The 13535-nt window shown below is 40.0% G+C and overlaps 1 protein-coding gene across 1 annotated transcript in view; it reads right to left on the bottom strand.

The window, feature by feature from the left end:
- Positions 1–13535, bottom strand: part of Cad89D (cadherin 89D) — a 144700-nt gene that overhangs the window by 128524 nt on the left and 2641 nt on the right.

Raw genomic sequence — 13535 nt, forward strand, 5'->3', positions numbered from 1 at the left:
CCTTGTAGGTGTTTAATTTTTTTTTTTTTTTTTTTTTTTTTTTGGTGAAAAACGTTGGGGTGTATAGTATATCATGAAAGAGGAAATTGGGCCGTTTTGATATCATTTCCTTTTAAATGGTGAATCCAAACGGTACTGCCATCATATTTTTTGGGTGCCTGATTTTTTTTTTTTTTTTTTTTTTTTTTTTTTTTGTGTAATTGGTGACATTTTTTGGATTGGGCCGAAATTTTGTACAAAAATCCTATTTTTGTTTTTTTGGAATAGTGAATGGCACATTTTCATGAAATTGGAATCTAGCAGCAAGGATGGGAAGGGCGAGGAGTTTGCATAGAGGTGTAACGCAATGACGACTGTCGGATGCCCGTTAACTCTCGCTGGGAGGCTGGCGACTGGCGGCTGGCGGCGTTTCCTGATTCTAGGATACGGGCGCGGGGCTGGACGCAGGGCTCGACGTGGGACGCCGGGCGCCGGGCGCACGCTCTGGTCGCTCTGATGCATTCGCATTGGCGCTGGGTACCCGCTACAGTGGCGTGGCGCGCTTTACGATCTATCGATATTTCCCCATTTGAAGTTGTGGTAAATAATCAATTATTGAGGTGTCCGCTGCGAACACCCTGTTTATCGATACTTCTCCAAAGGTTTAAATGGCTGATCAATCGATATATCGCAAAGCACACCACGCCACTGACCCGCTACCCGTGCGCGGTGCTCTTCACTTGGGTCATCCGCTGTGTTCTGTTCGGAATGTGCCGTCCTCCACCTCGACCGTTGCTCTGGGGCGATCCGCTCCTAATTGCACTCGAACCTCTTCCTCCAATTTCATTCAAGTTCGCGTGCCTTGTTGCCGAGCTCGCGGGATAGAGCTTTCTTAACACGGAAGATAACGCTTTGCACTGAAAAACAATTCTCGGCGTTTTTACCAAGGTCCGTTGGTACCTTTACCATCTCACTTTTTTACCAATTATTGGTAATTTTACCCAGACAGACTGGTAAGCTTACCTGAAAACCGGTATTTTTACAGTTTTATTCAGGTAAGAATACCACTTTTATTGATAATCAATTCCCGGTAACTTTGCCATTTTATCTCAGTAATTCTGCCACAGTCGATTAAAAATATTGGCGTTTTTACCAAGGTCCAATAAAATTACTGAGAAAGTTCAATAATTTTACCGAGATTTCTTGGTAAAATTACCAATTCCATAAATAGTAATTTTACCGAGAAAAAACTGGGATCAAATAGAACCCTGAATTCTTGGTAATTTTACCCTTTTCTTAGTAAATACACCAAGATTTTTTTTCATTGTGCGTCGAACACGGGAAGACGTCTTCTAAAACGGGTCAGTCGCGCCGGTCACAGAATCGTGTTTTCATGTTTGATTCTGGTAGATCAGCTAAGAATGTGATCCGTCCTAACAGCTACTCTCTACGTTCAATATTAACCGAGATATCGCGCTTTGAAAAATTCAGTTTATAACGTCATCCATTGCGGCGATGACACCGTTGGCTTCCTACACCTTGCTTTCATTTGTCATGTAGACACACGCTTTACCGGTTACTCGACGAGAAATTCGGATGGAAGCAAGGTGGAGGGAGCCAGGGGTGTCAATACCGCGGTGGATGACGTCAAAGCGAATTTTTCAAAGCGCGATTTCTCGGTTAATATATTGAACGTGGAGAATCGCTGTTTGAGCAGATCTTATCATTCTTAGTTGATCTACAAGAATGAAGCATCAAAACAAAGTCCTGCGACCAGCGCGACTGAACCATTATTCATTTTTGCTTTTTTACGACCTGCAGGGATGTGGAATTAAGAAAAGGTTTGATGACGCATTGTGACAAAGATTGGCAGATCCAGAAAGGTGGCAACATTGTTTTCTCTCCAACCAACCAATGAGAATGTATCGATTCTCGGAGGGGTTAGAGTCGATTATTCGACAAGGGTTTAAATTGAGAGAAAACAATGTTGCCGCACCTCGTTGGATCTGCCTCTGATAATAAATTAACATAGCTCATCGTCCGGATGTCATCTGAACTTCACTGCTTATAATCCGTCTATGTAGCTGGAGGAATTCGCCACTGATTCTAAACCAACTTCTCACGCAGATTCGATCTGTGTTTCTTTGACGCTGAGGAAAAATAGATCACGTTCACTTGTCAGCACTCTACTTTTTCAAGCTTCCGTGAGACTAATTCGAGACATAAAATTACAATCACCTGGAATCAAGGAACATATGAGATCGTAAATCTGATTGCGATCGAGGAATATCGATAAGGAAATTGAGCCGGTGTGCGACACAACACTTTCCTCTGCTTTCACGAATTGCGTAAAAAGGACCAAGTTTATTTTACTGCTGCTCGTCGCGCCGCGCGCCGCGCCGCACCGCAGCGCGGACGATGTCATAACGCATTTCTTTCTATCCATGCGTTCGAGTCTCCGCAGCGCGGATTTAAAATTGTCGGATTAAGGTTAACTCAATTAATACACGTATTGTTTCCACCTCGTACATCATTTGCATTGACTCTGTCCATTGACTTTTTCTATTTTCTTGACTTTCCTTACCTTCTTTCTTATAACAGGAGAAAAACAAGGGGGAAAACAGGAAACAAGGCTAAATTACGACAGTAAAACACCCGAGACGTTTCGACTCAAAACCAGTCATATTTGGACATATTCCTATCAAACAGAACTATGTGCATTATGACGTGAGCCCTGTTATGCGTGTATTCTTATGGGTCTCACGGCTCATGTCTAAATGCACATAGTTCTGTTTGCCAGAAATACGTCCATTTAGTCGGAATAATACCACAGAAATTAAAAAATATCGACGAAAAAACCTGAAATCTACATGTTGGCGGCTGAGATTCGAGAAAAACTTGCGGGAACCTGCGAGGAGTACTTTCGGTAGTTAGTATCACTGACAGACCGTAATCCACAGTCAGCAACATCCTACTGGAATTATTGACACTTAACTTTTTTAAGAATTGTTTTTCATATTTCATTAGGGTAAAGAAGAAAGTGAAAAACATGAATGAGAATTGAAATAAGTCAACCAAAAACTAGTTAATCCATGTTGAGGGTATATCCGACGATACTACACCTGATAATTTTGACGGACCGTTTTTATTCGTAATACATTTTTCATGAAAGATAGTTCAACGATTATTTAGAGTATATACTTTGGAAAACAGAAATTTTCCGATCAGTGATTTTTTCCCCACTCTCAGAGTCTATTATAGTTTTTCCAAATCAGGCATTTACCCATTTAATTTTATGAAAACTCACTTTTCACTCACAGGATAGAGGTGACTTATCAGTGGCGAGGCGTGAATAATCGATTATGAATATTTCCCCATTTAAAGGTGTAGTAAAGAATCGATTATGAAGGTGCCGCTGCAAACACCCTGTTTATCGATCCTTTCTTTCAGGTTTAAATGGCAGATCAATCGATAAATCGCAAAGCACGCCACGCTACTGTGACTGATTGATCAAGCAGTGCCACCTTTTTTGACAGATCAGAAGCCTTGATTTTGTTAAATGATTTTATTCTTCAGAGAGCATAGTTATGGAATAGCATGGACACTTGGACAGAGCTGCTCTACTATACACAAGAGCAGACCATCCAGACAGCTATATTCAGTCGCAAGTCAATTCATTTCCAATGGTGCTTTTAAAATAGGATCATCATTTCATGGACCCAATTCGATCGATCGGGCATTTTGAAATTCAATTTTAAGATGCGAGCGGAAGCTGCTCCGAAAATGGGACGAGTAAGAAGAAAAAGAGGAGGAAAGGGAAAAAATAAATCTAGCAGTAAACAGATGCATTATGTGAATGATCGGCGATTTTTAGACGCGTGAATTTAATTTTTTCTTCTAAAATTTATTTTACGAAAATGAAATATTTCTGCCCAGTTCTTGCCTATATTTTCAAACCATAATCCTTCGTAAAAATGTGGCCTTACGCGCAAACGAGCTTGAATATGAGCTTCAGGGACGATGAAAGTATTGCATCCCGATTTCTAACTTTTACCCACGCCCCACAGTTGATACAACGGGAAAGGTTTAAAATTTATCACCTAAGTGGTTGTTAGAAAAACAATTAATTTGCAATTTCGATTAGTGCCCGTCGTTTATCAATTCATCCATTATCCTTTATCATCCAATAGACGCTTTCAGAAATTGAGTGTGTGCGTAAGAACCGGACGAGCCAATCAATTTTATGCGTAACAGCGCGGAGGGTGAAGCTAGTGGGGCTGCTCTCGGGATGGGTCAACTTGTGGCATTGTTGCCAAGATGAACCGACGAAAATCACTTGCCGTTTATTTCATTCAACTTAAATAAATTTTAACACTACACGAACGGAAGAGCTGATTTAGTGGCCCTAACGAAATCTGCAAAAACTTGCCTAACAAGGTGCTTATGCCGTAGCATTATGTCAACAAGTTGCTCATCAATCATCATTAGACTAAAACTGGCGATGACTTCCAATCTTAACATTTGACTCGCCCGTTTACATTGTTAGCTTAGGAATGTGAGGTCGCTAAAATATATTATTGACTTTGGGTGCAGTTGTGCATCCCTGGAAGTGCTATAGGAGTTTTATAGCGATCATCTGACGTACGTTTTGTCTTGAATATTGTTTAATGAGGCATCAATAACGGTGAAACAGCACTTATAAACTCAGAACTTTCGCACGAAGGGAGCTTAGGGAACGCCAAAATACTTTTTGAGCTCATGAAAGCATTGATCCGACGCGCTTCGAGAGAGTCCTATCTTGTATTATGAATCTAAAATTTTTATACTTTTGCAAGCCCTGTAAATTGTTTCTCTTCATTTTTCATCTTGTGTTATAAGTGTGCACTGTTAAAATTTCGGAGTGGAATTCGGAGTATAATTCACTTCTACAGGCTGATTCTTGAAAATTATAGACAAAGAAGACATAAAAAGTATGGAGCGATCCTATTGGTTGAAATGGGTGGTTCTTATAGACTAAGGAAGAAAATAATGGACTAACTAAAGGGTCTCTCCGTGGGTTGCCATTAGTCATGGTCTATGTCGATTGCAACCACCCACTTTCACCAATAGGATCCCTCCATATCCTTGTTATCCTCTTTGTCTATAGCATTGTCTACCAATTTCAACAATCAGTCCACCGTATTTGACAAGTCTTACCCCTTTACCATTTGAGTGATATGAATACGCAGCGGAATCTATTCTTTTTATGGAGTGACTAGCACTTGATGGAGGGATATTTACTCTTTTTGCTGGTTGTACAGAGCGCTCTTATGGGGCTAATTTCACTTCACTGGCTTTGTTTCGGCGCAATAGAGAAGCCGGAGTGAAATACACCCGAGTTTTCACTCTGATATCCTCAAGAAGCAACCACAGAAAGGCAACATGGATCCCATGTCGTTCAGATAAAGAAGTAAGCTTGGGGCATCTCGGCCCTGCTCCCGCGGAAACGAGGCTGGAAGCCCCAGCTCGGTACAACAGAAGTACTCAGATTTATGAGCGTCATCATAAAACGGCCCGCGACGATGCGGATATTAATAGGCGAAAGAAGAGTAATTAAGAATTGGATGGACAATAAATCGGCGTGGTGGTGTTGGTTAGTGTCGGGGTCCGAATGGGGGTAAGTGTTATTGAACATGAGAATATTGAGAGTGTCCCGCTCATATGGGACACCGTGCGGCAGGCCCGAGTAACGGGTCCACGACCTGCTAGAGTCGGGTCGTCCATGAGAAGGGCCGTTTCGCCCGAGGGGACAAGTCCTCGCGGTGAGCTTTTGTTGCAAGTTCAAGCTGAAACGGCGACTCAAGAGTCAAGACATTTCCTTGATCTCATCGTTAAGGCCATGGAGGGAAATACGGGATTCGGAAGTCCCTGCATCACTTGATGCTGGATTTTCGGAAATTCTTTCGAAAATTCCCAAACGTCGAGTTGATGTGGTGAGCGTTATTAGTACGTGAATTTTCACAGAGAAGCATTTAGAAGTACTAAACCGAAAGTAACGAAAACGAAACGAAACAAACGGGGGATCGAGAGCTAAAATAATGAAATGAAGAAAGTCGAAACCAAATAAACTCAAACTCACAAAAATAAGTTTCATTTAAGTCGTTATTATTGTGAGTCTGAGTTTTTTAGTTTAGGCTTTCTTCATTTGATTTAGAAGTACCTTTAAACGCACGTCGAAGTGAAAATCGCAAATGTTTGTCTTCGTTGAGATGATGTTCTGAAATCCAGAAAGAATTAATTGATCCATGAATTCTCTAATAGTCCTAGAAAGTGCTAACCCATTGAGTCATAAGTGAGGATGAAATAGAAGCATCATATTTGGGTATATACATGTGCGATTTTTATCGCTTGAGATTGCGGACTTCAATTTCCGGGTGTAAACAACGTAATGCAATCTGGGTGAACACATCTTGCTCCAAGCGGCGTTGGAAGCGGCGTGGGAAATACGGTGGGTTAATCTTCTATCTTTCAATACAAAAAAAGTGAGCAGTGTTTCGGAAAGGAAGGTTTTAGTCATTGCCATAATGCTGTAGTATTATTACGTTTTTGGATAAAATTGTTCATACGGATAACTTTCTACAATCCCTGATACATGTCGGATGATTGATTGTAAATTAATTTTCAATTTAAAGGTTATATGGATTGCATTTTGCAAAAAGGAACCACTAGCATTGCAATGTTGCTAAAATTGTGCAACTTCTTTTGTCTTGGAGGAAAAATCCGATTATCCATTGATAGTTTCTATTTTACTCGCTAAAAAGTGTAAATTTAAGACAAAAATTACCATCTAAATTTCATAGTTTTTCACGATTTCCCCAATTTTATTGCAAAAGATGAAGTTGCACAATCTTAGCATCATTGCAATGCTAGTGGTTCCTTTTTGCAAAATGCAATCCATAAAAGGGCGTTCACAGGTGACGTTGAAATTTCCGGTCAACATGATGAGTCTCTGAGAAATCATTGAGCTGGCACCAATTGTGGCAAATTTAATGAATCATGCCTGAAATACCTAGGTGTAGAATGACACAGAAATTCCTCAGATAGTATGAATAAGACGTTCAATGTCTCAATTACTTGCCCTACCGTTAAGGTCTCGATCGGTGTTATGATTTAAAATGTAATTACATCAGGAACATGTAACATTGTTCCTCTTCCAAAACAGGCGCTGGAAACTAGAACCTGTCATTGGCCGATAGAAGTCAAGTGCTGCGACATGAGTTTATCGGACATCATAGTTGACTCGTTTGCACTACTTTGGCCTACTAATCATCGATAAACTTATGAGTGCAGTGAAAGCCTGATAGGTGACTCTTCGAGTCAGTGGTGCATTACTCAAGATGTGTGCATCGTTACCACATTTTGGATACGAAATATTGTACATGCTCATCTGAATGATTCTGCATCTTTTGCATATTCTGGAAGTAAAAACGGATGCAGTGTTGGCTGGTGTAGACGTAGCACATCTTAAGCATTTAACAAACTTGACCAAAAGAGGCGGGAAAGCTCCATGAATTTGTCGCTCATTCTGAAAAGACAAATGAAGTGTTGGTAGGCTATTCAAACTTGACAGCAAACTATAAAAAGATGGAACTTCAGTACGGAATCCCTGTTAAGTTAAGAGTAGTCTTTCCGGCCTGCTTTGGAAAAGGATTCACTCTTTTTAATCGGACAGTTCAAGATCTTGCAATAAAAAGCAGTTTCATTGTCTTTTCTTCTATAATCTTCCTATTTTTTAGAGAAAAAAGAGAAAAAATCGAAACAAAGATTAGGGACATTGTCACGATCTAATATGAGTTATTAAAATTTGTACTGACAATCATTTAAACAAAAACAGGTAGGTGTGCCTTGCATCTAATTATTAGGCATAACGTAATTCGCTGGAAGAGGAATCCGGCTGATGACCATGTTACAATGTTCTGCAAAGAACTAAGGTAACCGTTACCAAACCTTACAGGACGGCCTTTAAGAAAGAAATTCCTTATTTTTAAAGAGGAATAATTTTCAGATAAGCTCGTTGAGTCAAAAGAACCTGAATAGGAATGAAGAAGGATACTAAGCGTCATTCAATCCAGGTAATTCAAAAATTTCCCTGAACGGAAACAACGACTCTACGAAAAATTCGTAGAATGCATCACCTTTTTAAGTGATTACTACCTCTACCCTCACATAACATGATACTATAATCCGAGCAGGACTCATAACCATCCCAAACCTATCGGTGATGCTGGCCATTTGATCTACCTCTCTGAGCATGAGCACTGACCGATTTTTCCGGGAAAGTTTGAGCCTTTACCTTGGGAGCAGTGGAGGCACTTCGTTTCCTCTCGACACAAACATTAATTAATTATAATGATGAAGTGCACTGCTTTAACGAATCATTTGGACTACATTTTGCCAATTCGGAACTATAATTTCTGGCTCATTTGTAAAAACACTTATGTTCATAGGAAAACTAATGGTACCTACGTCGTTTCTAAACTGGTATAGAAATTATAATTCCTAATTGCAAAATGTAGTCCTTTTGACACTAACTAAAATGTAAAACTGTGAAGTTTTAAATGCGCTAATTTCTCACGCAGATTAGTTGAGAGTGAATTTCAGATTTTTCCAGTGTGTTCCCTCGTGATTTTTGAATCAATTTTTTTCTGCTCCCTTAGAAATTTGCGATAGAACTGTCTGAAAATTTCCAATAATTTCCGGCACTACTCGGCACGAAAGGATTAGGAGAGCCAAGACTGGGGCGCACAGAGGGGTGCGGTCGGCTGGGACTTGCTCTGGTCACCAGAGTGGACCTATTAAATGGGTAGGCCACGATTGTGACTCAGAAATCGACAGAAAATCAGTTCCATGGCCGGAGCTCCCTCCCGAGCGACAGGCGACATCTAGACGTTGTTTGGCGAATGGGCGGCGACGCGTTTAACGGGTTGCGTCGGTGACCGAGAAAGCTATGCCGTTCACCCATAAACCTATTAAAGGACAGGCCCAGGGCGCGGATTAAGAGGGGATCGTCCGGATGCCTGTAGGCTAGGGTGAAGTACAAAAACTTCGGCGATGGAAGGATTACTTCCAATAGAATTTGAACAATGTGAGCGATATCATTCAGATCCAATCACTACTGAATTTGAGAGAACGCGCCTGAGAGTGGATCTTCAGCTATTTCCACTTATACCCTCCACATTTATTAGTGCATTTCAACCATCATGAGAATTGAAAAAAAAAAAAAAAAAAAAAAAACAAGAACAACGAAAAAACAACGAAATATTAGCCCATATATCCACAAAATGAAAGTTCAAAGCCTTCAAATTATTGCTTCATTTTGAACCGACTTCGATGTATCGATACCATTTATGTACCATAAATTACGTAACGCGCTTTTTCGGCATTTTTGAACCTCCCCCCTCCCCCTTTGTAACGCTTTTGTGGCGTCTGTTCCTAATCTTAAACACGTTCAAACAAAATTGCGTAATTTAGAGACGGCGGCACCCTAGTGGCTCTTTGAAACAGTGCGTACTTTTGATCATATTTTAGGGTATTAAATAACGATTTTTGAAGTGAATGCATGTCCCTCAATTTCTTGGTAACTGGTCTAGAAATTCTCATTTGGGTAGTTCCAAAATAACTCCCCACCCGTTTAAATGTGTAAGTTATCGATCAGGCCCTGAGCGCATTGTGTTAAAGCTGAGGATCCACCTCAACGTAACGAGACATGATCTGAAACTAGATCAGCAACGCTATTCTGGAATGCACGCCAAGCGAAAACCGATGGACTGAAACACAGTAACCATTAGGGGGGTTACTTTGTGGGGGGGGGGGGAGGACGCAATTTTGGTTCTCGAGTAAATTACTGAAAATTGTTTATATGAAAAAGCAACCCTCGAGAAAAAATGATAATAATAATCTGCAGTGTAAAAATGAATTCATAACTTTTGCCTGGTCAGGAGTTTACACCTTATTTTTGAATTTCACAATTCAAACACTTATATTGAACATATCATACAATACGTAAAATCTAAAAATCCGCATCAATTAGACCGCATTTTGCAATAGGGAATAACCTTTTCTAACTAATTTTAGAAATGACGTACATGCCATTAGCCTCCCTATGCAGATCAATGTTTTTTTTAAGGATGAGCAAATGATAGTTCCTAGTCGCAAAATAGAGTTCATAACTCTTTTTCAGAGATTGTAAAATTTAATCATTGGATGAGCAGCACATACATTGAAAAGGGAGAATAATGGACTGGAGATAGATATACTTGACTCCACTGACACTATAAAATTGCAAACTATGTATATTTGGATGAGACCATTCCATCGTGGTCGCTTACTGACATTTATCATACTGACACTGATCGTCAACTAACACTGACATCAAGATTTTTCCCCCTTCTTTTTCAGCATGATATGGCCTGATTATTTTTGCTATATTAGAAACTTGATCCATTCATTTTTTCAGATGCAGCAAATTATAACACTTGCAAAGACACTCATTTTAATACAATGTGACTGATGATTGATTTGTTAGGTTTTTTACTGAGAAAAATGCCCAGAATCAATGTATTTAAGTCGGTTGTTTTAAACAATCGGCACTGTTTTGGCGGAAATTAATAATTATCGAACTCGTACATTACACACATACAGTTACACATACAGTCGTACAGTTGTCATATTTACTAATTTAGAGGCTAGACATATAGGGCCACGGCCCTAGTCAGAAGGTAGAAGAAGAAGAAGAAGAACTCGTACATTTTTTTTTCATAATTATTTTCGCCTATCAAAATACCGTCATATCAGTCGTATTTTAGGAAGACCAATATTCGGTATCAATTCTTTCTTAGCCAGCCGGCCAACTAGAGAGACATATCTCACATCTAGTTCCAATATACCAGTAAATAATACAAATATATGTAATATTATAGAAATTCACCCATTTACATCCGCTTAAATTCACTTACACACCTGCCTAATTAATAAATACTGCCAAATGTTCAAGATTTATACCTCATTATAATTAATAATAACCGGTTGGCCTAGCAATTAACATATCATGATGTGAAGAATGAAATTGAGCACCTGCCCCCCTCCCCCTCTCAGGCATCGAGAGAAGCTACGAGCTTAGAACTTGAGCTCGGTGTAGCTTCAGTAGAGCTTGGGGCATCATTTCAAGTGGCTCAAATACTTTGCGGGAGCAGAGAGATTATTAATTTGTCTACCGATTTTATTAGCTCCGTATAAATTAACACTTCGTCGTCAGGGCGATCCTGCACTGCCTCAATTTTCCACGGTTGCCGCACTGTGGTCGGTTAACATATTGCGATTGCGAATCACGCATTACAAATAAATTTTCTCTGGGTCTTTGGAAGTTGTGGGCGAAGTTACAACTTTGCCCCGAGATTACCTTGGTCCTCCCTTTCGGATAAATTTCTACAGCCTCCTAAGGTATTTAATTCTTACATTCAGTACATTTTTTCTGAATGGGAGTTGGTAACACGAAAATTGACTGCGGATTTTAAATGGCGTTATTAACCCATCAAATGAGCCTGTTAAAACACACTCTGTTAAGGATACATGCCTCTACCTCTGAGGAGTTCAAATCCGTCGAAAGGTCGATGAGCCTGTTGCAAACCTCTTAATTTGCGTAAAAAATATGCGTTTTTTAAGCTTCTCGCTTCCAAAATGGTACGCCGTCAAAAGTGGACATTCGGAAGGAGATGAGTCATCCCGTCCAACCCTTGCGCACAAGGATGCCACGTAATATTCAACATGGCTGACGTTTCTGCGCGGAAATCGTGAGGAAATGGCAGGAAAATGCAAATCTAAACACGCCTGTTGCTTAAAACCCATCTCGTCACATGTGGTTTGGCGCGTTGGCGTCGGTTAGAGTCCCTTTATACTGAGAGTCAAGACAATTCGGCTCATGGATGTCACAAACGGGAATAAAGATTACAGAAATTGAACGTTCTTCGTAATCTTTGATCGGCCCATTCTCAAATGCCTTTCTCCGTTCCTCCTCTCATTCCGTTTGTTCCTTGCCGAACCCGTAATTTCCTGGTCCATTCCAGACTATAATCTTTGCAATTGGTAAAAATGTAATCTTTATTCCCGTTTGTGACACTGTGGAGGCCTAAAATACGGTAACCAATCAGAAATGGATTCAAATTGTCTTGACTCTCAGTATTAAGGGACTCTAGCGTCGGTCATGTTGAATATTGTGTAGCATTGTAGTGCGCAAGGGTTGCATGGATTGACTCCTCTAACCTCTTACGAAATGTTCACCTTAGTCGTAGTATCCCTTTTTGAAGCAGGGCGGGGAGCTAAAAAAACGCATATTTCTTGCGCAAATTGTGCAGTTAGACTTGCACTTCAGACTTTCCTCATGTGTTCATCCTTAATTTTTGAGGCATTTTCTGTTGAGAACAACTCTTTTTTTCTCTCTAAATGATGTTTGGGGTCGTCCACAAATTACGTAAGGCACTTAGGAGGGGTTCAAGTGGTGCCTTACGGGTGCCTTAGGAGGGGGGGGGGGGGAGGTCGAGCGTTGCCCAACGGAAGCCGTTTCTTTTTTTAAAGTTCGTTTTTTTAGACGTTTAATGTTTTTTTCGTTGAAATGTAATTTTTTCTGAATGTTTTAAATTTAAAAACTGGTTATTTTATCAATCAGCCAGGTTCATGTTAGCTTTACGAGTGCCTTACGGAAGGTGGGGTGGGTCTAAAAATCGGAGAAAGTGCCTTACGTAATTTGTGGACGGCCCCTTTACAACGTGCCCATTTTGAAAAAAAGTGAATTTGTGCCCTTTTTCAATTTACGCAATTATATATTGAAGCTGTAAGAGCAACAAATATATCGTTTAAAAATGGGGAATATTAGCTCTACAGTGAGATTTTTTCGTAAATTAAAGCTTAACACATGCAGCCTATCGATTGAATTTCCCAAGATCGTATCTCAAGCTTTCCTTATTTTTGGACTAAGGGTTCCAGTAAAGATCCAAACAAAGCGACTCGGCATATCCGACTTCTAAATTTGATGATTTTCTTCCATTATATTATATATGTAGCATTGTCATAGGGTGTTATAATTGGACCGCGTTTAACAGAAAGGAACCAAGCCACATCGGCTGTTGCCACATTTAACTGAGGTATTTAATCTTCTACAAGAGAACATTTGTGCGAATATTTTTGAAAATTTTAGGGGATCTGCCTTATAACATGTAGAAAATTCACTGAAATTTTCAAACAAATTCGCTTCACCGTTTTCATGTATTAAATCAAAATGGCCCAGTTAAATTTGGCGATCGCTGATGTGGCTTGGTTCCTTTCTGCTCAACGCGGTCCAATTCATTCGTACTCAAGATGTTATTCTTGAACAAAAGAGACTAACAAGTATTCATTTACGCACTGGATCACCAGTTACAACGTTAGAGCACGCATTTCTAACACTATGTGTTTGCTTACCGGCTTTTTTTTTAATTTTTCCTCAAAAACAGAAATTATTAGGACCTGTGCGTCCTTACGCAAGC

The sequence above is a fragment of the Bemisia tabaci genome, chromosome 1 (genome assembly GCF_918797505.1).
Source record: "Bemisia tabaci chromosome 1, PGI_BMITA_v3".
NCBI classification, from domain to species: domain Eukaryota; kingdom Metazoa; phylum Arthropoda; class Insecta; order Hemiptera; family Aleyrodidae; genus Bemisia; species Bemisia tabaci.